This window comes from Carassius auratus, unplaced genomic scaffold (genome assembly GCF_003368295.1).
Source record: "Carassius auratus strain Wakin unplaced genomic scaffold, ASM336829v1 scaf_tig00216098, whole genome shotgun sequence".
Classification (NCBI taxonomy): Eukaryota; Metazoa; Chordata; class Actinopteri; order Cypriniformes; family Cyprinidae; genus Carassius; species Carassius auratus.
In genome coordinates, this window is record NW_020528407.1 from 10,297 (window position 1) to 35,246 (window position 24,950).

Sequence of the window (24,950 nt, forward strand, 5' to 3'; positions counted from 1 at the left end):
CATAAAACATAATTTTGCCATGATAGAGCATTAGCCACAGCCTGTGACTATAATATCACTAAAACTAATTTGTCTGACGTTCTCCGCTGCTTTTCATAACCCAGACGTGTCGACATGGCCCTCGTCTGCACTGTCAGCTGGAGCTCTTCTGTGAGCAGATTCCTGCAGAAGAAGTTTCAGCCATCCGGTGAAGTCAGGACTGAGGAGACGCGTCTCTCACTGCTAAGAGATGTTCATCATTCTTGATCTGAGTCTGTCAGGCCCTGGTGTTTTAGTGCCTCTTGCTATTAGGCAGAATTGACAGGCCAAGAAGGTAGCGAATAGCAGAAACATGTGAAATTAAGGAGGGCATCGTGTGCGTGCGTGTGTGTGTGTGTGTGCGTGATGGGAGAGAGCAAGTGAAGTGTGGCCGTCATTTAATCTGCAATTTATCAGTTTAGGCTGCACCTTGTTACAATGGAGTGAAATTGTTGCTGCCTTCAGGTGAGACGTGATGGCGTCTCGTCTCTTCCATTGCAGCCTTTCTCTCTCATTCGCTCTGTCTCTGCATGCACCTCTTAATGTAGTCTGACAGCGGGGGGCTGGGTGGAGTGGGAGAGATATGGTGGAGAGGTATTTTTTTTATTGTTATTATTATTATTTCTGAAAACCCTCAGTTAATATATAGCACTGTCATCCTCTCCATGGGCGAGCGGCTATAGCTGTGGGACAGAGAGAGAGAGAGAGAGAGAGAGGCCTGTGGAGGCTTGTGTGTGTCATATAGGGCCGAGGTCACACACTCAGGTCGGTTGCTTCGGGAACATACACGCACAAACATACACACACATCTCTTCCATAACAAGGAGAACATTCATTTCAGGGCAATCAATGCTTAATTGCCATTTTTCCCATTAGGCCTCTCTATTAATGTCTTTTTAAATCAGATTTGTATGAGTTGTGAGCTAGTTCATGTTAGATTTCCCATTTTAGAAGCCTAATCGAATTACCTCATTGGGCTTCTGTGGAATGTTATTTTTCTATATCCATGACAATATTCAATTTAAATGGCCTCCCTGCTAAACAGGTTGACAAGCATAGTATATTAATCTTAGCGCAGTGTCTCCTGAAATGACATGCAATCTGCAACCCGCTTAGTTGCGTTTACGCGCACGGACGTTTGCGAATGAAGTGTCCATCATAACATGGAAAAAAAACTCCACCCATGGGTTTGGTAAAATCGTTGTCCGGTTTTTGTTTTGCAGTACCAAGCACTACTATTTTTTTTTTATTATTATTATTATTTTTTTTTTTTGGAAATTAGGTTGTTTTGCAATACTAAATACTTTTATATATATATATATATATATATATATATATATATATATATATATATATATATATACTTTTATTCAGCAAGTATGCATTAAATTACATTTAGATTATTAAATATTCCAAAGTAAGAAAACGTTTCTTTAAAAATAGTTCACTGAAAAGTTCTTTGGGGAAAACTAAAAAATGTTTCATTATTGTTAAATGTTAAAGGTTCTTCATCAAACTATCAAAGCTAATAAAGAACTTTTATTTTGAGGTGTGTATGTGTTACCTGGTTTTGTTTAGCACCCTGCTTGTAAGAGTAAGCGCCGGGGCATTAACGGTCAGTGGGACACTGGACCGAGCGTTGCTGTGCCACTATCACACAGCACTTTTTCTGTAAGAGCCTCTTTAATACAGAGCAAATTCACCTTTGTTAACCTGCTGGGCTGACAAGCAGGGCAGGGAAGCCAGGACCAGCCCTGTTTAATGCCTGTGCCCTGTAAAACAGCATTGCGAAGCAGAAAAGTCAGGCCTGTGTTAAATACCTGCAGGGCATACTCCAGGCAAGCAGGGGAGAAGAAGACAGAAACGGAGGGAGAAAAAGAACTAGGGCATCTAAAAAAAGGAGAGATGGGGAACAAGAACTCTCACCTGGCAGGATTTGATGACACACATAAGTTGCAGGATGTAATTCAAACTAAGTTTCAGAATAGCAGCGGTCTGAAACACACCAACAAAACATTGAATTACTCACCGGTGTGTTACATCAAATATAAATCTTTAGTAATAGTTTTGTGAGGCTCAAAATGTTATGTTTTACCCTGCAGCATAGCATTAATATCAACACGGCCAATAGACAAGGCCTTGGCAGTTATAGAAAACAAATCATTTTAGCTAAATAAATAAATATTTGTCCGTTGGCTTGTAGCTTTATAAATAACTGCAACATTTTTTTCACAACACTGGAATTTTATTAAATAACCTGCGCTGCTCATAACAAATATAAGCACTATCTTTCAAAGGTTTGGAGTCAATAAGATATGTTTTGCATTAAAAATGATCAAAATATTTCCATTTCAAATAATGTTGTTCTTTCTATTCATCAAAGAATCCTGAAAGATTGTGCATCATGGTTTTCACAAAATTATTAAGCATAACTGTATTCAACATTCATAATAATAACTCATTTTTTTTTCAATCCACAAATTAGCATTTTAGAATGATTTCTGGAAAATCGCGTGACACTGAAGACTGTAATTGCTACTGAATATTCTGCTTTGCCCTCACAGGAATAAAATTACTTCTTTAAACATGTTAAAATTGAAAAGTTACTTTAAATTCTAATAATATTCTAAAAATAAATCATAATATTTTATACTACGTTTTACTATTTTACTGTCATTTTGATTATATAAATGCAGACTTGGTGAACATAAACATATCCTAAAATTATTTATAATAGTTTCACGTTTAGTAAGTAATGTGTATGTAGAAAATGTTAATCAGTTACATAAAATTATTTTGGACCCTACAAGCTCTGCCACTCATTTTACCCTTAATATTTTGCTGCTTTGATATAGTCAGATAAAATATTAGCTTTTTTTCACTGAATTTTTAGTTTTTTAGTTCTGAAACATACAACAACAAATGCTTTAAGGCAATCTATTACTGTAAGAAAGTTACAAAAAGCTTCATACCAGTAATCGGTCTCTGCTCTGAGATCAGATCTCTTCAGCCATGACAGTTGTATTTCTTTTTTTTTTTTTTCAAACATGGATTAAACTCTTCTCCAATGAAGACGTGACTTGACATCCTCTGCTCACCGCGTGTCGGGAGTCGAGACAGCTCACTTCTCCATCGGGCACGTTGCCAGACAGCCGGCCCTGGGTCAGGTCCTCATAGGAGGCCAAAGACACATTTGCTTGTAACTTCTGTCACCTGTTGCTTGAGGGACAAGGCAGCATGACTGAGAGCAGTCACATCAGTGCAGAAGAAGCTACGGAGGCCCAGTCTGAAACCGAAAAACTGTGTGCCCGTCAATTTAGTTTCCTCAGGCACATCAGTGGCACAGCTCAGAGCTCATTTCTCATATTAACGCTGACAGAAATCAGTAAAGCAGGCGTCAAGCATACACACTTAGGCCAGATCGCTCTCACTCGGAGGGAGCCATTGGCTACAGATGATGCATGTCTGATTGATCGTGCTAGTGGACTTTAGAGACGTCTCCGATGAAATATATCAAGATCTGAGATGAGCATTCTATAGGCTGAGGTGAACACGAACATAAAGTGATCTTAAAGGGACAGTTCACCTTCAAAATTGTCATTTCAAACCTGTATGAATGTCATTCTTCCCTCTGCAGAACACAATATAAGATATTTGGAAAACCCCTTTTGGCCTTACACTGAAAGTCGAGACTCTCTTCCTCAAAATGTTCTTTTGTGTTCCACGAAATAAAGTAAATATCTACTTTAACTAGATATTTGAAAGTTAAACTTAAACTGACCAGGTTTAATGCAAAATACATTTCAAATGTGTTTTTGGCTATACACTTAAAGTCATAGGGTCAAAAACAACCCTGCACCCTTCTGCCATTCTTTATTTAATAATAATAATAAACGCTTTTCTCAAAATACAATATTTTGTGTTCCACAGAGTTCTACATGTTTGGATTGATATGAGTGTGAGTAAATATATATATTTTTTTTTTTTATCAACACATGCACATTCCTAGTCTCGCTGTGAATAACACACTGTTTTACCATCAAATCAACATTTTAAACTGATTGACAATACAGTGACTCTCAGGGGGGCTCTGCAAACCTTTTTAACCTCAGTTTTGTTCTGTTTGTTTTTTGTTTTGTTTTTATCAGGGACAATACAAATTAATAAAACATAAAATCAGCCATATTTAGTATGGCTAATTTGTATCTGTAGTTCCAAGTCAGGTTGATTATTAAGATAATGATGATGATGAAGATGATAACAAAACCCATAATATTGTGTAGATTACATTAATTCATATGCTTTTTAAAAACACATTAAAAAAAATAAAAGATGTACAGCACTGAACTGAGGTTTAATTCTTTTTTATTATTATTATTCTTTTTTTTTATTATTACAGTCAAAGTACCAGAGGTGAACATGGTTTGATTGAAGGGTATTCAAATATTGTATTAGAGTCCAAATTGTTGAGAACTACTGTGTTAATAAAATAAAATAAATCTTTTTTCTCGAGATCCTGTTTGACTCCGTTAAATGTGTCACATTACGCAAGTAAAACTTTGAATGACAAGCTGACTTTAAAGAGTATATTCTCTGCTAAAAGCAACAAAACAGGACATAAACACAATTCATACTGTGCTATATTAAAAGACAGTCCTTAGGAGCTGAAACACCTAATATTCTTACAAGATCTTTAAAATGCCACATATTTTATGCCGATGTTATTAATCTTCCATAAGCCATATCGTATAATAAGCTTATCTTCTGAATTAAAGACTCACATCCTCAGGTTTTTAACACGCAGCACAGTCCTGTTGTGCTGGTCATGCTTTTCACTAACACAATTTAGGCAGCCAGCTCAACTCATTTCCAGATGAACAACATGTTTGGAGCTTGTTTTTGTTGGTATTGGGTTTGGATGTTGAACGTCTCTCGTGTCCATGCTGCAATCCCAGCGTGTGCAGGTTGAGCTGGGTTTCATTATTTACATCTCTGCGGATCCTCCTGAGCTCTAATCTGCACGTCTCGCAGGCTCCTCGGGGCTATTTCATTTAGCTTTAATATGTGCATTTGACGTTTTGTTCATTTAGCTTCCCCCTTTAATTTAATTGACATGCTGCTGCCTTGTTTTGTTTGTTCTCGCCTGTGTAGGGTTCTTTTTTTTTTATGCTTCTTTCTAATGCTTCTATAATGCTGCGGTTGTGTTCGAACTTTTATTGTGTGTGGACAGACAGAGAAAATGAATTTATGCAAGCATGCTTATGGGAAGGTAAAAGCCAGTGACTTTTTCATTGCATTACGATTGCATGCGGTACCTGTGGGCATCAGCAGAATTGTGTAATGTGTAATCTGATTGACTGAATAATAACCAGCTGAGATTATGAGAATGCCATTATGTTGGTTATCGATTATGTGCATTGGTTAATGTTGCCTTTAAATTAGCAGTCATTTAATAGTGTAGACTGATGGTAAACTTATTTCCAAAAAACAGGAGCAAAGAAAGGGTTGTGATTTTCAAGTGTAAATTTATAGTTAATTGTTAAAATTATTTACGCAGTACAATTTTTTTAAATCTACTTTTAGCTCATGTGAAGCTACTCTAGAGCCTAGACCAGAAATATTTTTCAAAAGAACCGTTATATGAGAGCCACGAGCTCCCACTTTTTTATTTTAAGATGGTTTAAATGAATGTTAAAGCAGTTGTGAAGGATTTCATTCAGAATTAAGTGAAAAGTAAAACTTAAGACTTTAGGGTAGCCTTCAACAAAATTCTATTATCATTTACAAATGTAATCTGAAAAGAATTACATTGTGGTTTTTAAACATAAGAGAATTTTAATTTCATAAACATAACCCTGCTAATGAGAACAAGTTCATAAATAATAATTCAGCCATGTTATTTCGGATTATTATGCGTTTGTATTTGAACGTCCCATCTTTCAGACGTTCCATTGTATTTTTTTATCAGCATTACTGATTATCTAAATCATGTAGGCTATTTTAAAGGAAGGTTTCACAAAATGGTGTGTGTTTTAGCTACAGTATCTGAATGTGTTCTTTGTTTCGGGGACAGCAGGAGCGCTGGACGCAAATGGCGCGGCTGCCATCTGGCGGTCACTGCGAGAATGACACCCACTCAGCCCTATTAATGTTCGCACATTTACTGACATTATTCTATCAACCGCATATGACTTCAGTTCAGGGCAACCTAGCGCAGCTTCATAATAGTACACGTGGTCATGAAACTCTCACACTTTAGCGGATGGAGATATATTGAGGTTAAAATGACAGAATATACGTTTAAAGTTTGAGTTCATTGAAACTAAATATATAAATAATAATTCATACTTTTTTGCACAGTGTATAGTGAAAAAAGTATGGGTGGTTTAAATATATATACAGAAAAAAAATAGATAAGCCATAATAAACTTATTATTAACTTATTATTATTATTATTTCCTTATTAACATAAGGCCAAAAAACTGAAGCACAGCTATATTATTAGTAGTAGTATAAGTAGGTACTTTTATAATTATATTAAAAAAAATATAAAAAACAGCCTTTGTCTATCAAACTGAATTCTGGAAGAACACTGGAAGAAACCATGTAGTTGTGAAGTCATCACGACCAAAAAGAAAGGAAATAGCTCTCTCGCACAAACACACACACACACACACACAAAACCTATTCAGTATATTTTCCCCAGGTACCACAGCGTAAAGACAATGGTATTAACAACTTACCATTGCACCATACATATGTGATACAGTATGTGCCCCAGGTGCACAAATCCAGTCACTGGGGTATATTTGTAGCAATAGCAAAAAATACATTGTCTGGGTCAAAATTATAAATTTGTATACAAATTATACACTTTTTTCCCCCAAAAATCACTATAACCCAAATATCTACAAATCACTATAACACAACCCAAATTAAGTAAAGGTTGTGTTCCGTTTTGCAATATTTTGGTAATATAACAAAACGTAATTTTTGATTAGTAATATAAATTGCTAAAAGGCTACAACTTTAAAAGGTGATTTTTCTCAATATTTAGATTTTTTTGCACCATCAGATACCAGATTTTCAAGTAGCTCAAGGTCACATATTGGGTAGATTACATTCATAAGGTAGCCTATGTTAAAGGTAGCTGACCCATAAAGCTTGCAGCTGCATGTGAATCACAAACCATGTGAATAAAACAAGCCTAACATTAAAAAATAAAATAAAATAAAAACCTGACTGAATAGTCTGTGTTTGTGTGAGTGTGCATGTGTGTGTGTGTGTGTGTAGTCATGTGTGAGCCTCACTGGACTGATGATCTGTGATTTCAGTGCCATCTGGGCTTGGCCCTCAGGCTGTTTAGATCTTCATGCAACAATCTGACATCAATATGTAACACAGTTGCATCAGACAAAACCCATTCCCAAATCCAGCATGCACAATCAAATCAGCAAACCCCCAAGAACCTTTGTTTACAAACGGATAAACGACAATAACACGGCCAGAGGACTGCCAAATGTGTTAAGATGTGTGTGTGTGTGTGTGTGTGTGTGTGGTGGGGGGGGGGGCGACCTCGTGTCGTATAATCAAAGTTTATTCATATCACCAGCCTGTTTCACCAATAAGGCCTCCATCTACCACAGCGGGCTGCCGATATCCACCCGATCTCACCTAAACAAAAGCCATCTCATCTCGACCAAGCGAGTCATTTCAGGTTATTAATACAACTAATTACCCTTTTTCTGGCCAAATTTGAATTTAAATGAACAATCGGAGATATCATCAAGAGAAGCAAAGGCGCCCCGCTGTGTTCTTTTCCTCTGATGGAAAGATTACAATTAGAGCACTGGAGTGGTAAGGGCAGGAGAGAGAGAGCGAACGAGAGCCTATTACGCTGAAAAAATCTCCAATTACAAATCCACTATACAGTTGTCAGTGGTAATTAAATGTGTGGCGAGTGCGGGGGCTTTGCTATTTGTGGCACCCTTTGTTTCGTCATATTCAAGCCCGGTGCGTGACGTGAAGGTGACAGACATCGATGAGTAAAGTTCGATAGACACCAGTTTTTAAAAAGTGGTCCTCGTTGATCAAGCTTTTAGAGAGGAATAGTTTGGGATTATCAATTGTGAATAAAGTCTTTCCACTGTCTGGCTTCGGCAGCTTCAGGAAGTTGAGGTCAGTGCAATTAAAACCAAATCAAAAAGCCACAATGCAGACATTTGGCGCAAAAACAGACGTTGCATGTTCACGGAAAAAGTCTTTAATCTTTTTTTTTTTTTTTTTTTAAGAATAAATGTACAGGTTTATATTAAAAATCACATAACACACATAATGCCTTCCCAACAGGAGCCCAAGTGAGTAAGCTTACAAATGCAAGAATTACCCATAACTCTTTGCATGCTCTTCAAAACAGTGGACCAACACATTTAAAGCTCTTAAATACAGATCAAGTACAATGCCTTGCTCTCTAGTTCAGTTCAGTATCCCAAAACCCTGTTTACACCAGAAATCATCACTGGAGTCGCTTCTGCTAAAACAGTGAACAAATGAATAGTAGTGGATTCATTCAAACGCTCTCACAGGTTTGATTAAAAAAGGCCCTATAGGAAATCACAAAGATTATGCAATTAATCTTAAAGTTTGAATATTTGATCTTGACCATCACCTTTTGTTTCTTCCAGTTACATCAAAAACATCAGCCTTTCAGTCTCAAGCAAACCATGAGGGTGGGGACAAAAGAAACAAGACTTCTGTGAATATTTGCCAAAGGTTATATAACCCTCAAGGTGCATATTTTAGTTAGGACAGGCTTTGTACACAAGAATGTCAGTATAAGAATGTCATGAAAATATAGTCTTTGATTCCTTTGGGAACTACTTTCACCAAGACGCAGATGCCACCAAATGCAACATTGCTGCTGTTGATAAAAAAATGGAAAAAACAGAGCACCAACATAGTCTGACAGCCTGAACCATTCAAGATAGAGATGTTTAATCAATAACACCCGATTCCACATTACAGAAAATGTAGGCGATTTTGTTTTATATCACATTACAACTTAAAAGGGGAACAAATAAAAACAAAGATATTCTGTTATAACATCTATATAGAATATAAATGCTAATAATACACAGAATATCCGTGTTGTTCCAAAGTGCACTGCGAAGTGAGGCTTGTAGCCGATGCTCTTCGTATTACACTCTGTGCAAGAGAAAGATACATGGTAGCAACCGGCGACAGAGTTCATGCACCATTCAAATCAGAAAGAAAAGGTATATACAGCGCTCTAAAGGCTACAAAAGCTAGAGGAAAAGAATGCATTACATTTTATTCATCCCTTTATGTACATAGTCGGAGGTAGAACTAATTGTTCTAAGTGCATCTACTATAATTAGGACCAGAACCAACACCCAGCGTTTGCTTTTAGATGTTTAGGAGTAACATTAAAAGACAGATTTGAAGAGGGAAACTTGACAACCATTTAAAATATTGAAGATACATTTCTTTTGCCCTAGTTCTAATGGTGTGCAAAGGTTAGTGGTAGTTCTGATCTAATAAAGACAATTTAACAATAACACAGAGCATGATTTTTATATTCCTGTTTAAATAATATACTGAGCTGTAATTCATTTGATATCAACAGCTAAAAGTGTTATGAAGAATCTGCACTAGCTGTTAGGGGGTTATGACGCGAGGTAGCCTGTATCAATCCATATATTCTCCTCAACATCAATACACTAGCATTGATGATGATGCCACAGTGTTCAAATGTTCTTTGCTATCTAAACTCAAACAACACACTGTCAGAAAAAAAATACTGTACCAGCTTGTCACTGGGATGCACACTTTATTTACCTCTAAAAGGTGCGTGTTTGTTCATACTTAAGGTACTACTATGGACCATTTAGGGGTCAAAAGGTTGTCCCACTTGACGGTACATCCTACACTTTTTCTTTCCTGAAAGTGAACCTAAATTACACAAAAAATATTCCTCCTAAACTCATAGTTTTACTTGGGAATTGCATTATAAAAATAACAATGATTTAATCCTACAAAAGTAAGAACTGTGAAACAGTACACAGAATTTCAACACAAGTAAAAATCAGTAGCAAACTAAATGAAATTATTTTCCGGGGACGACAGCAATAACTCTCATGTAACACCATATCGAAAGACCCAGCAGACAATTTTGCATCTATTCAACACAAATAACAATCCTCATACCGACTGTCCAAACTTAGGGTGTTTCTACAAGGCATGTTGTACTTCTTATTTCAGGTTTTGTTATTACTAGCATTGTGGCGTTTCGCCTGGCTTGACTTCGACAGATCCGACTTCCACACTTCAAGGAAGACGCCAGAAATGCGAGATGTGGCAGAAAATCCACCAGAACTAAAAGAACGAGTGTTACTGCAAATATCAGCAAGGCACTAATTTACAACTCCATCCGCTAATGTGAAGACACCCTGTTTTAGCAGCTCTCTGTGAGACTGAACATTTCTAGATCTTGTTTCCTCGACCGAACCGTATGCATCTGCCCGACAACTAATTCATGGATCAAGTCAGTCAATATAATAAAACATTAAATACAGGAGTTAAGTAATAAATACATTTTATTTTATATAAATATGTGGGCCCTTATTTCCAAACTGTCTGGGAAACGTAGGAAAGAAAGAAAGTACAACAATGACAACACCTGTTTACATTCATAGAACAAGCTGCCCTATTAAAATGATGGCGTGATTAATTTGATAAACTGTAGCATTGATACACTGGCAGCATCTATAGTGCCGCGCTCTTCGATATGCCTCGACGTGTGACTGCTAGCTTTGAACAGGGTGAGATTGCACGGTTTATACAAGGAGGACAGGATCATGGATTCCCCTCTGATCGTTGCAGGTAGTTCCTGGTCCCTTTTTCATTCGATTGTTATGTTTTAACAAAGCTAATTACTTGCTAAATCTGTGTTTAATATAAAATTGGATTCTAAGCCCCAGCACCTCCCCAGTACTACAGAAAAAGACATATGTTAGAAGCAAGATCAGTAGAGAGCGGCCACCTGCCGCGTTATTTGTTTTTATTCCTTTAACACCCCAGCATAGTCATGATCATATCTAATGTTTGATCCAATTTAAACTTGAATTTATTTTGCCTCTATATATAGCGATACGGACGATGAAGGGGAGAGATGTCCGCACTGTCCTCTCTCTCTCTCTCTCTCTCTCTCTCCTTTCTACAGTCTGCCCATACAGGTGGCTGTTCTGCTTCACTTGCGATCGTCGATGGTTTTAATGAATTCCACGGCGGCAGTGAACTGCATCCACCAATAGCACTCCTCCCCGCTCAGTCTGCTGGCGTAGAAATTATTGATGTACTGAATGGTGGACAGAAGGCAGGGTGGGTTTGCCTGGAGGGAGGGAGAGAACGAGCGAGAGGGGGGAATTAATGTAGAAGATAACATCTGACCACCCACATTGTGCATGCTTACACATTCAAGCGCACTTACAAGTTTAGAAAATCTGGTGTGGGCGTGTGCACAGCAAATGCAAATAGGTATGGGAGGAGAAAACTAAACTCTAGCAGTGATGCACAATATATTGGTACAATACTCTTTTATAATGTAATTTAAAAATATTTATTTTAATTTATTATATCAGCTAATATTGGAGTTTAGGGCTGGGCGATACGACAAAAAATAAATAAATAATGATATTGATTATGATACATTTCAAATTAGTGTGGTCAAACAATTAAATCGCATTCCAAAATAAAAGTGTGTTTATATAATATGTGTGTGTGTGTGTGGTGAATATTTATAAAAGAAACACATACAGTATATATTTTAGAAAATAGTTACATGTATATTCATATAATTTATATCATATATAAATATTTAATAAATAAACAAAATATTTTTCTTAAATATATACATGCATGTGTGTATTTATACACACATTATAAATATTCACAGCTCACACACATATATTATGCTAACATTTATTGATTTATCGCAATTAATCATTTGACAGCACTAAATATTTTTGATTTTTTTTTTAAGATTAAAGGCAGATTTTTGCTCCTGAGTGAAAGTTGTAGAAAGCAGACAGTTAATTGTGGTTTTAAACTCCTCTTATGGTCACAACATGACAAACACTTAACGCTTCGGAGTTCTTTACACTTTTTTCAGTCATTTTTTTTTTACAAAATAAATATCTAAATAGAAAAATACTTTTCTTAGTTTCTGCATGTTCTAATGAGTGATATTGTTTCAAATCATGAAACAGGTTTGAAACAATACTTGTTTAAGTTGCCTGACTTAGACTAGTATCTTCAGATCAGTTTGTAGTTCAGGCTGCAATACATTAATAAAAATTGTAACAGCCTCATTTTTATGTAGTGAAATGTAATTATTCTGACAGTTTTATTCAAATAAACCATTGGTCTTCCATAGTAGCATACATTTAGATCATGACAACGACAGTTATCATAAACCAAACATATAGCACCTCAATACCATGGTATAAATGTAACTATTTGGTTTCTTAGTATTTGTATGAAAAACAGTAGTCTAAGTGTGCAAATGCTCTATCACTTATAGCTTATAAATAGCTTAATCACAAAAAAAACACTAAATATTTACTATAACTCCTTATACATTTAAAACATGTCTGATGAATAATTTAATAAAATTCTATATGAATATCCAACATTTGGACCACAATACCATGGTGTAGTTAGTGCTTCTACAGTAAATCTATTGTACATAATTTAGACTGAAAAGCCTTCTGACTATATTGTTGCACACAGTGTTTCTCCTGTTTGTCAGCGCCGTTTCATCTGGCTGTAAACTAGTTTAAATCAGTAGTTTGAGTGGTTTGCTGAATTCAAGCGCTTCACTTATTAGCGAGTAAACAGTGCTCTAGTAATCTTGCGCTGCACTGCCATTTGAACTTTGAGCCGAGCAGACAGATGTCCATGTGGAACGATTCCAAGGAGAAGCATTGTTTTGGTCAGCTTTTGGCAAATAGAAATAAAGTAAAACATTAAACGCTTGTTATCACTTGATTATCAAGTAAAACTACATTGCGCTAATAATTGTTATCCTTTCATTGCCCAGCCCTATAGGAAATATAACTGTGTACCTGGTTATTAAGCTTCAGAGAGGCAAAAACAAATAAATATTAGTTATCTTTTTAAAAGACAAAGCAATGAATCCTGCTCTTACAAAATTACAACTGCAAGTTGCTTGTATTTGAAAGGATATGAAGTTTTTCATTACATCTTAAAGCTGTTTATTAAAGTCAATATGTGTTATGGATGTACTGTAGTTGTGATTACAGAATAAGCTGAATTTATTTAATGAACCTCTAAAGAGATTTTTTTTATTAAATGCCATATTTGATTACTTGGACCCCAATGCTAATGGGCCTTAGTGCCAACTATCAGAAATGATCATTGTACTGTTACAGAATGCACAACACACTTAAAGCAATTATGAACATTATCACTCTATGGTTGTGTCTCTTAACTCACTTTAATCAGCACAAAGACGAGCACAGGGACAAAGTCGTCCGCCCCGGGTACAGCGTCCTCATTGGCCAGGCTGAGCAGGTTCATAATTGTGGAGCACATGCGCAGGATGCACTGTACTTTATCTCGTGGGGTCTTATAGGCGTTTATGGTCCTGATCTCAGCCTGTGCTGAGGGCCACGGTGCCTCCTTCAGATACACCTGCACAGATTCACACAAACATGAAATGCTATTTTTCTGTCTTCGTTTCGAACTATATTCTGAGATGAAGTGCAAATGGTTACCTCTGGGATCTGCAGGGCTTTGTGATTGGCTGTCACCACTTTGGAGAGACGCTGAATGTGCTCATGGAACAGCCTTGAATAAAGGAGACATACCATTAACCACATATACCATTTTCTTGTGCAAATTAACACAATCACAGGCAGCTGAAACATATTTAGTATTTAAGCACAATTTTAGTCTAATAAGATTTAATTGTGAGCGCAACAAAGACAAAAACCATGTCTAATTAGTATAGAGGAGGTTGCATCATGCATCACATCTGGTTTAGACACAATGTGGAAATTAACAGGAATAAGGAAGAAGGATTTATGAGTTTCCTCACTCGTCTCTGTGGATGTCCCCATCCTGATTGGGGTAGAATGCCAGTTTGAAGATGCGGTTCATGACGCTGCGTTCGATGGCCATCTGGGCGTCCTGGAGCTGCTCTTCACTGGCGTACTGCCAGATGGCATCGTGGGCCATGGCTCCATACAGGTAACGCAGGAAATCCTCCACGGCTGCCGTCTTATCGTCAGCTGCTGTGCAGCCCTGAAATGCTGCAGAACCACAAAGAGAGTCAGACTCAAATTAAGGGATCTGACACTATCGTTTCATACAACCACTCAAACCACTTAGTTGTATTAAATGTCCATGGGTAATTTTATTTTGCACTAAGAAAATATTTTAGATTTTCAACCAGATGCAGCTGCTTCAGATACTTTAATTTGCATGTTTACAGGAAATTGTTTTTGGTCTACAGAAAAAAATACTGTATTCACTGCTAAGTATTTTGATAATTTTACACACCATTCAGTTTGGGGTCAGTAAGAATTTGAATTTTTTTCTAACACTAAAATACTGTTATTTAACAAGGATGTACTAAATTGATCTAAACTGTCAGTAAAGCGATGTATAATGTTACGAATGAATACATAATTTTTAAAGGATCATGTAAGAATGAAGGATCCTGAAGACAGGAGTAATGGCAGCCGAAAATTCAGTTCTGCCCTTATAAGAATACATTTTAATGTAAATCAATTGTATTATTATTATTTTTACAATTTTACAGTTTTTCTGTATTTCTGATCAAGCAAATGCAGGCTTACTGAACATAAGACTTATTAAAACGGCAATCTTTTGAACTGTATTTTTAAAATGACTTACACTGTGATGTTTCTGAGACCATAACCTGTCTGCAGTTCTCCATGAATACAATCTCAGACAACATTAATCCACTAAACTACAGAGTAGTACTTTAGATACAGTAGGTGTGTAATATAAGTCACTATAGTCTGAAAAGGGCTAGCCATGCATGCATACTATTACCACGCAACTATACTATTAGTAGCTGTAAAAATGGAGAACTCCAGCTAGCTAGTAATTAAAGTAAATAAAGTTTGAGAACCTCTGCTCTGAGAATGACTCATACCGACTCAAATGCATTGGAATCTTCAATCAGCACCATAAGTGCAAATACAAGCGGTTTTCGTATTCACAGAGAAGTATATAGACCTTTGATGAAGTCAAGCATCTTTGACTCCATGTGTTCCAGGAGCAGTCGGACACAGACGGTGGTAAAGTAGCGGTTGGCCACTTCTTTATCTCTCAACACTCTCTGCAGGAGTCGCTCCAGATGAGCCTGGGAAGTCTGCAAGCCTTGCCTGCACCGCGTCAGATAGGCGATGTACGGAGCCCGTTTCCTATTGCACGAAACCATCAAAGCGCTCATTATGGAGTCATGCCCAAAAATATGTCAGCACAATCTTTTATTAAACTGTGATTCATCGATGTGTGTGAAAGAAGTGAGTAAAGGAGAGAAACAATGTGACAAAGTTAGGGAGACATTAAAAGAGAGAGAATAAGAGAGTAATGTGTGTACCTGTAGTCCTCTGCCATGGCAGTGAGCAGTTTTCTGCAGGTGCGGGGGTCGAGGTGGCTGACGCAGCGCGTAGTCTCCTGGATCTGAGCCATCTGGTTCTTATCCTGCAGGTTAATGGCCTCCGCCAGCTGCACCTTCAGAAAGCACACGATCTCGTTGTCTGAGGAGAGAGAGAAGACAGGGGCCAGACATAAATGCACAGCGTTTTGAACCTCAAAACCTGCGGAACAGCTACTTTCACCCCATGTGTACAGAGCTATAAAAACTTAAGTTCAGATGAAGGTTCCTTTTAAAAAGGACTGTATATTGGCATAAAAATAATAACAACAACGACAAGAGTGATAATGGTTTAAAAAAAATATATATATATAAAAAATATATATATATATACACATTTTATTGTAGTATTATTAACAACACTAATCATTAAATATTTTTTTGTAATTAATAGTTTTAATTATAAAAACAAACACTTTTAAAATAGTATTAATTTATTATTATAAATTTAATTCAAGTTTGTTTGTATAGCGATTTTTACAACACAAATCATTGCAACGCAACTTTACAGAAAATTTTGTTTCTACAATATTTAGTAGTAGCTTATCAGTGGTGACTGTCAGCTTGTGTGCATATGACAGAAAGTTTCAGAAAAAATAATACAAGACGTAGTCAATCAGATGATGAACACTATTAAAAGCAATTATTATATGATGCAATCACACTTGTGGCAATATTATTATCATTATAAAATAAGAAACATATTACAACTTTGTAAGAAGTACTGTAATAAGGCAAGTATAGATAATAGAAGGCAATATAGATGATAAGTAACCTTCATGATCTGCATGGTCTGGGAGACCGTTACGTGTTGTTGCCGGTGGAATGATAGGAAATACAACCGAATCTGCAGAGCACAGGGCCAGGCGTAGCTTTTTCTTAATGTCACTGCAGAGATACAACAGACAGGTTATGCACACATTAGATCAAAATTCACTCCTCATTCTGATTCTGTTAAATGGTCATTGCAATTTTGGTTTCTGAGACTACAGACTTTCAGAATGTACGTTCAAGAGAATACAGTGAATGTGTGGAGTTAGTTTGTCGGAGACACCTGAAGGAGAAAGTCTTGTCCTGAGGTGGCGCTGTCTGACTGGCAGAGTCTGGAAGGTCATCTGCAGAGATGTTCTGCAGGGCTTCATCTTTAGGGGAGTCATGCTCACTCTCTGCTTCTCTACAAGGCTCTGTAAAAAGAGAGCAAAACCGTTACAAAACAGCAGACGACAAACTGTTTCACTGATCAATTTTGTCTAACAGATGAGTTAGAAGCAACATAAACAGAAAAAGAAAAAGAAAAAATCTGTAGTCAAACTACTCTGAAAGTAGTTAAAGGAATAGTTTACTAGAATTACTGCAACTATTTCCTCACTATTTCCAGTGCTGTTTCAAACAATTTAAGATGAAAACAAAAAGCTATTTTATTTTCGTATTGCATTTTCTATAACAGTCAAAAAAAGACTAAGTCTATTGTATTTTACTACAAAATAATGAGGAACTTTTACACACTGATTCACTGATCAATCTGTAAATTATTCTTGTTGTATTGAAGTTTATGCCATATCCGTTGCACAGATTTAAAACTGAATAAATAAATACAATAAATAAATTGTAACTTAAAAAAAAAAAAGTCTTATAAAACAAATCTGTGAATTCATGTGATTCATGCTTGATATATTTACATGAACCATCTGCACAAAACAATTCACTAAAATGAATTGGACAATGTTTCACATGAGGGGACACTATCTGTACCAGACTACTATAAATCATTAGAAGCATAACTACTTTTAGTTATTTGCTCCACAATACTGATGAAAAGATGGTGTCTTTACAGTTTCTCCATAAAATATGAACTTTATTATATGACAAACCTTGACCAACATAACTTCCAGCAACTGCCCCATCACTGTGGGTGGGTCGTTTCTCCATGATGTACTTGTACTTGTCCATTATTGCCTCTGCTGACTGGGTCTTAGAGCTCTGCCTGAATGCTGAAGGCTCATCTGGTATACCTGAGATGCATACACACATGATCAGCTTGGACAATTGCTGCAGTGAGTGCTTGAGAACAGTTAAATGAAAGCAGACCTTGTGGTACCCTCTCTGCTCCTTGCTCATCTTTTTCCGGCTTGTCCCGCTTTCGCAGCCCCCCGATCGGCACTGCAAAAATGAAAAGGAACAGTTATTCTCAGAAAAATAGAAAAAATCAATAAAATAAAATGACACAATGTTGCAGCTGTGCTCCTACAAGAAAGCAAACCTGAAGACACGGACCCTCTCCAGTCCACTGTACCAAATGGACACACATGCTTTGAATGCTTTTGAGCCACGACTAAATATTCAGTAACGTGGCAATAAAACAGGAAGCATGTCACAACAAAAGTGCAAACACACAGATGTGAGCCTCTTTGCTGCAGAATGTCATGTGTATGCACTATGAAAAGTCTATGAAAATTGAGGTTGCATTTTTGCAAGTGCATATTGGGGCAAAATAATTATTTAGAGTTCAACCACTGCAAAATAAATGATGGAAAACCAAGATGGCTGCATGAAGCAAAAGATTTAGCTTGAATGTGTCACGGCACAGCTCGAGCCGTCACACAGTGGCGAGGAGAAGTCTACAGGAGCTAACAAATATTCGGGCTGCTAGTGTACAGCACCAGACTGAGTGGGAGAGAGCTTGAAGAGCGGGTTACCTGGGAGTTCACCCTCTGCAGTCCAATAGAGCACTGTGTGAGGAACACAGACAGCAACAGACAGGGTTGGGCTCCACAAACACAAACCCAAGCCATGCTAAATGCTAACTGCTAACGAGCATCAGAAAGTTAGACTGAATCGAGTTGCATTTGGGAGTTTGACTGTCCAAAAAGTGTTTTTGTTTTTTAGTTTTTCATTAAATTGATCAAAAGCAACAGACATGTATAATGTTACAAAAGATTTCTATATTTCAAATTTATGCCGTTCATATTGAAAATGTGTATAAAACTGAATACATACTTCATACCAAAACATTTAAACATACAAGGCAATTACATGCAAATCTTTGGTGTTTAATAGTCAAACATCTGAGAGAAAACAACAGCCAATAGAAAACACTTGATGTTTTAAAACGAATAATAAATTAAAGAAGAAAATCACAAAGACAATTTCTTCAATTAGAAACACTGATTCACATTCAGAAATGCAACAACCTGAGTGCCCATTTAAAGAAGTCTTATAGTTGTAGGAATGCACATTAGAGCATTATCTGCCTTATTAGCCAATATTAAACTGGCCCCCATTCAAACAGAATTTTACCTTTTTCTTATGCCAATTATATCCATATTTAAATGCAATTTTCTAGCCATTGACCACGGATCCACACGATGAAAGCAGGCAAGTACTCATTACAAAAACCTTCAGGGTATAAGAGTTGGGCTCCTCACCTTTAGGAATGGCAGGAACAAAGCGCTTCTTCCACCAGGGTCTGTTCCTATCAGACTTCTCATCATCGCTGTCCTTTCTGTCCTCAGACTGAACACATACAAAAACATGATCATTTAAAGTAGCAGTTCACTCAAACATTTGAATTCTGTCAATGACCTAACTTCAATTAACTGAAGAACTGAATATTTAATATTTAAAAAAATAATAATAATAATTAAGTTTCAGTTTTGTGTAACATAGTTGAGCACATGTAGAGTCTTTCTTTTCTCTCAGAATTACAATTTTAAATAGCAGAAGATTTCTTTTTAGTCCTTATTTAATTCAAATTAAATTTTTGAAAGAAAGACAGAAAGAGCCATTCTTTTGAGCTTTAAATTCATTAAAAAATATCATGATTTAAAATATTAAATATAAAAATATTAAGTAGCATGTATAGTAGATGTATAGTAAATATTAAGTAACTGTTTTCAATACTGATAATAATATAGCATACAAGAACAACTTCTGAAGGATCATGTGACATTGAGCACTGGAGTAACAGCTTCTGAAAATTCAGCATTGCATCACAGGAATAAACTACATTTTAATTATTATAATATTAAAATAGAAAACAGTATTTAAACGTGAAAGTAAAAAGTGACATGACCCATACTAAGAAATCATGCTCTGCATTTAACCCATCCAAAGTGCGCACACACAGCAGTGAACACACATACACACCGTGACCCCACAGCCATTTATGCTGCCGTGCCCGGGGAGCAGTTGGGGGTTCTGTGCCTTGTTTAAGGGCACCTCAGTCGTGGTATTGCAGGCCAAGACTCGAACCCACAACCTTAGGGTTAGGAGTCAAACTCTCTAACCACTAGGCCACGACTTCCCCTTTTAATTGCAATAATATTGATACAGTAGTGCAAGTATAGATAAATAATACTGATTACGCTAAACTGATAAATCTGTCTTTCTCACCTCTCCTTTGAGTGAATCCTTGCTGGGAGAGGATGTGGGTCCTGTGGAATAAGCCCCAGCCGGTTCTCTCTCCTCCATCACGTTCCTGCGGTTCAGTCCGGGATCACTGTTGGGTCTGCGTCCAGCGGACACCACATCTGTGCTGCGGCTCCTGACCAGCCTTTCAGGGTAAGAGTGCCTCTGCTTGGGATGCTCCAGGTCACTTTGCGCCAGGTGGGGGGCGAAGAGGGGTGGACGAGGCTCCTGGTAGCCCGTTACGCTGGCCTCTGGAATGGGGGGGTCAGGTGGAGGGTGAAGGGGCCGGGGATAGTGTACCTTGGGCCGCACCATGGTGCCAGTGGACGAAGCTGCCAAGACATTTGACCCAAATTTAGAGGGTCTTTGCTTTTGTATTTAAACCATGTCACAGGCTAAACTCTATTCCTACAAGAAGAATGTTTATGCATATATATATTTGCAACGTAACCTCCAATTCTAAACAAACAAAACTAGAGCCAGGGTCGTGACATGACTTCTGTTCAACTGGCATTCATAAAAAAGGTTGCATGCACACCGTCAGCAGGAGTGTGTGTGTGTGTGTGTGTGTGTGTGTGTGTGTGAGAGAGAGAGAGAGAGAGAGAGAGAGAGAGAGAGAGCTTGAGAGAGCTGTCAGAGTCAGACAGACCTCAGGTGAAAGTAGGCCACCTGTTCCAAGGGTACAGCATCTCTGCTGTGTGCCTTCCAATGCCAGCCCTGTGGCACAAGCTCAGTAGGGACAGGCCACTGAGCCAAAACGCCTGCAGTGAGGTCTAGCAACCTGTCATCCCCTCACCTTGCCCCACACACACGTATTCTCACAATGTCTCCCCAACACATTTATGCAACTTTCCATTGTAGATTTGTAGGCTTAGACAGACACAAATCAAATTTAGCCTTTAAACACCAACATAATAAAACCCCTCTATCCTACAAGAATGGCCCATAATAGGATAGAATCTGGCAAGTGCTTGCTTTATTTCACTGCGCACATGCTGTTTAGCGGGCTCTTGTCATTAGGCACATTAATGGCACTCCTTTCTAGCTCTTACATGTGTAAGTACTGCATTCTACAGCAGTGCATGCTGTGAAGTGACATTACCTTCTCCAGAGGAGAGGGGATCGAACATGGCCAGCAGTGAATCTGTTTGAGAAGGTGCACAGGATAGACTGTGAGCTCCTAGAGAGGTAAAAGAATGGAGGGGTGCATAAAGAGATTAACTAAATGAGTAACAAAGGATATGTTAGTCCCACACCAGAAATCCCAAGAAAGATATTCAACAGCTGTGCAGGACAGGAATTAATAGTGAATAAAAACATGTCTGAAGATAAAAGTTTGACATACTCCTTTATAGATGGGTTTACAAAACTCACAACAAATTTAAATTTAAACTGAAAGATGCACCAAGTTATTACATGTACATATATTTTGCTGGTTCTTTTCACCATCTTTAAGCAACTGCTTTGTTAGTATTATTCTCTCTGCTACCCATTTTCCATCAACTGGTCTGCAACATAAGCAGACATTCACTGGAAAAATACAGACGGACTAATATTAAAATCCTGACTGATTAAGAAGAGCCAGTAGTTATACAAAATGCTCTAGACAATAACATTAACAATTTTTTATGTTTTTGAAAGAAGTCTCTAATGCTCACCAAGGCTGCATTTATTTGTTCAAAGTACAATAATATTGTGAAATATTTTAACAATATAAAATAACCATTATCCATTTTAATATATTTTAACATGCTATTTATTCCTGTGATGGCACAGTTGGATACTCAGTAGCCATTACTACAGCCTTCAGTGTAAACAGCATTTATTTGAAAAAGAAAACTTCTATAACATTATAAAATACTTTATTCACTTTTGAATTAAAATTTTCCTTGCTGAATAAACACATATTTCAGAAACCTTTGAAAGGTAGTGGAAATGTGTGTGTGTGTGTGTGTGTGTGTGTGTGTGTGTGTGTGTGTGTGTGTGTATGTGTGTATATAATATATATATATATATATTTTAGGGGTGTCACAATTTCGATTTTAAATTGAAATCGATCGAAATTAAGTCACAGTCTCAAACTTCGAATTAAAAAATGGAATCGTCGATGCTGCCACGTCCCCATGTTGTATGACGGCAAATCAATGACAAAAATAACCGAGCATACAACTGATGCTGGAATGCGCGCTATATGGCTTCCGCGAGAGGAAAACTGAATCGGATGCGAAAAAACGGGAGCCCGCGAGCTCATTTCAAACTCTCACGCGCGCGTGACATGTACTCTGCGCGCAATAAAAGCCCTCGCGCGCGCATGATCATTCCCCACATCCTCGCGCTCGATCATCTCACCTCTGCTCGCGCGAACAATTTTATTTTTGTCAGTCGTGGGGCGGGGCTTGCTGTTTTAGTTGTTATCTCAAATGTCATTGGTTATTCCCCTTTTCCTAAAGTCAGTATTCGACGCCTGTTAGAAAATGATTAATAATTCACTTGACTTGACCCATGACTTCATCAGTGGACCAGATACATGTGAGTAATCATTTCTTTTGCTTGTTTAATTTATTTTTGTCTTTAATGTAATTTAATGCATTGTTTATAGAGTAGATCTTTTGTAGATACTTGATTAACTGGAATTCTTCTGATTGCTAGAGATTGCAGTCTTGTAATAAGAGATACACATATTTTACAGACTGTAATGATCCACACACACACACACACACACACATATATATAAATCTAAATCTAAATGAATGACAGTGAAGTGTTTAACAAGTGTTTTATCTTTAATCTTTTAAATAGATACATCGTAATATTTGAAGGTTAGTTTAGTAATTTTTTATTGTTTTTGTTTGTTTTGTTGTGAACTTGAATGTCATCTTTTGTGAAGAAGACTGCACTTACAAAAGGGAAACTGGATGGCAGTTTAAGTTTTCAATTGACTAAAGATATAAGTTATTGTTACATTATGTTGTTAATAAAAGTTTTAAATTTGACAATGTAGTGTGGTACATTGCAAACAAAGGTCAGATATTATATTGCATAAAAGTCTAGTTTGAAAAATGACAATCTATGCTTTAAAAAGAATAAATGTAAAAATCGAGAATCGAATCAAACCGTGAGCTTAGAATCGAAAATGCAATCGAATCGAGGATTTGGAGAATCGTGACACCCCTAATATATATATATATATATATATATATATATATATATAATATATATATATATATATATATATATATATATATATATATTTAAAAAAGAAACTAACATCACCTGGATAACAAGGCATAATAGCCATGCTAACCAGCCAAACCTTGGCATCTTAGCTACCGCAATGAGACACGCCTTTTATTTACTATTTTATTTACTTTTATTTACTATTTTATGCACCACAAAACAGCTCTTATCAGTTCATATCTTAAGGAGTGAAACTTTCTTGGTGCATCTTTGAGTAATAAATGAGTGTGTGTATGTGTGTGTATGTGCTCAATCAGACACTTGATTATGTGTTTGTACCATGAGCAGAGTCCTCTCCATCTGGACTGGTCACGGAGTCTTTGCCTCCAAAATCTGAGCTGCACTCGGAGCGTAGGTCTTCAATCTTATTGGGGATGTCCTCTGACGTGGCACTGATGCCTGCACAAACAATATGTAACAAATCAGCGAAACCTCCAACTATAAATCACAGAAGGAAACATATTACCTATAGAGCGGTGAAGTAGTTCGGTTTATCAAAGAGAAAACTTTTTATGACATACTACCTCTGATACAAGGAACAAATGACAAAAAAAAACACTTAGTTCTGCTGCCTTAGCAGAACAAGCCTAGAGTTCGACTGTGCATATATCTCTCAGATCTACAGAATAGTTCAGGGAGTAAGCAAAAGTATAGTGTGTAATGATGGAGTGGTGGCCATGTTGAACAGCCAATCTCATTTCAAGCTCTTCATGGATGCGAAGAAACCAATGCCAATGCTCCCTTGAGCACACAAAGAGGGCAGGAGAATCCCCAGGGAGGTCAGAGTAGGTGAACGAGAGATGGAAACGGCAAGACTGAACGAAGGAGGAAGGGAAAGGCGATCCATCTGCCAAAGTCCTCAGGGAAAACTCCCCACAAGGAGTTTGCCGTTGTGTTACATGGCTATTCGTCTTCATCAGCATGTCAGGGAAGAAGAGTCGCTGAATAAATAACTCAGCGAGGCAGAGAATAGCATTCAAATGTGACATGCGAGAAGTTAAAGCCTTTGGATTGTTGAATTCTGCGAGTTGACTTTTGCACGATTCTGCAATTCCAGACTTGCAGCAATTGGTCATTTGAACGCAATTACACAGTTAGGTTTTTGTGTATGTGTACCTGAAACGACACTGAGTCCTGGGGTGCTGGGTCGAGAGCTGACCTCTCTGACCTCCGTGTCGTCTGAAGTACTACCCACACCCGAGCAGCTCTCCAGCTCCTGCAGTCGCTCTTCCTGCTTCAGGTCTGCAGCTTCTGCAACACAGATTCATTAACTGTAGAAAACGGCGTATCCACAAACACATAAAGACACCCAGGGCATCCCCGTGGAGGGCTCTCATTTATGTGCTCATTTGTAATAATGCAGGTCTCAATTGGTCTTCGGAGTCTACTTTTCCACAGCCTAGAACTGAAACAAACTCCACAAAGGAAAAAACAATCACTCATTCTCTCTTTCTGGTGTTTGTGATGCAAAACGGGCAGGGAGACAAGACCCCACACAGACTGCCGTATGCCTGCTACTGGCACAGTCTGGTTTTACATTATTTCTTATTCACAA

The 24,950-nt window shown here is 37.4% G+C and overlaps 1 pseudogene; it reads right to left on the minus strand.

The window, feature by feature from the left end:
* Window positions 1–8,265: 8,265 nt before the first annotated feature.
* Window positions 8,266–24,950, minus strand: part of LOC113097048 (GTPase-activating protein and VPS9 domain-containing protein 1-like) — a 29,787-nt pseudogene continuing 13,102 nt past the window's right edge.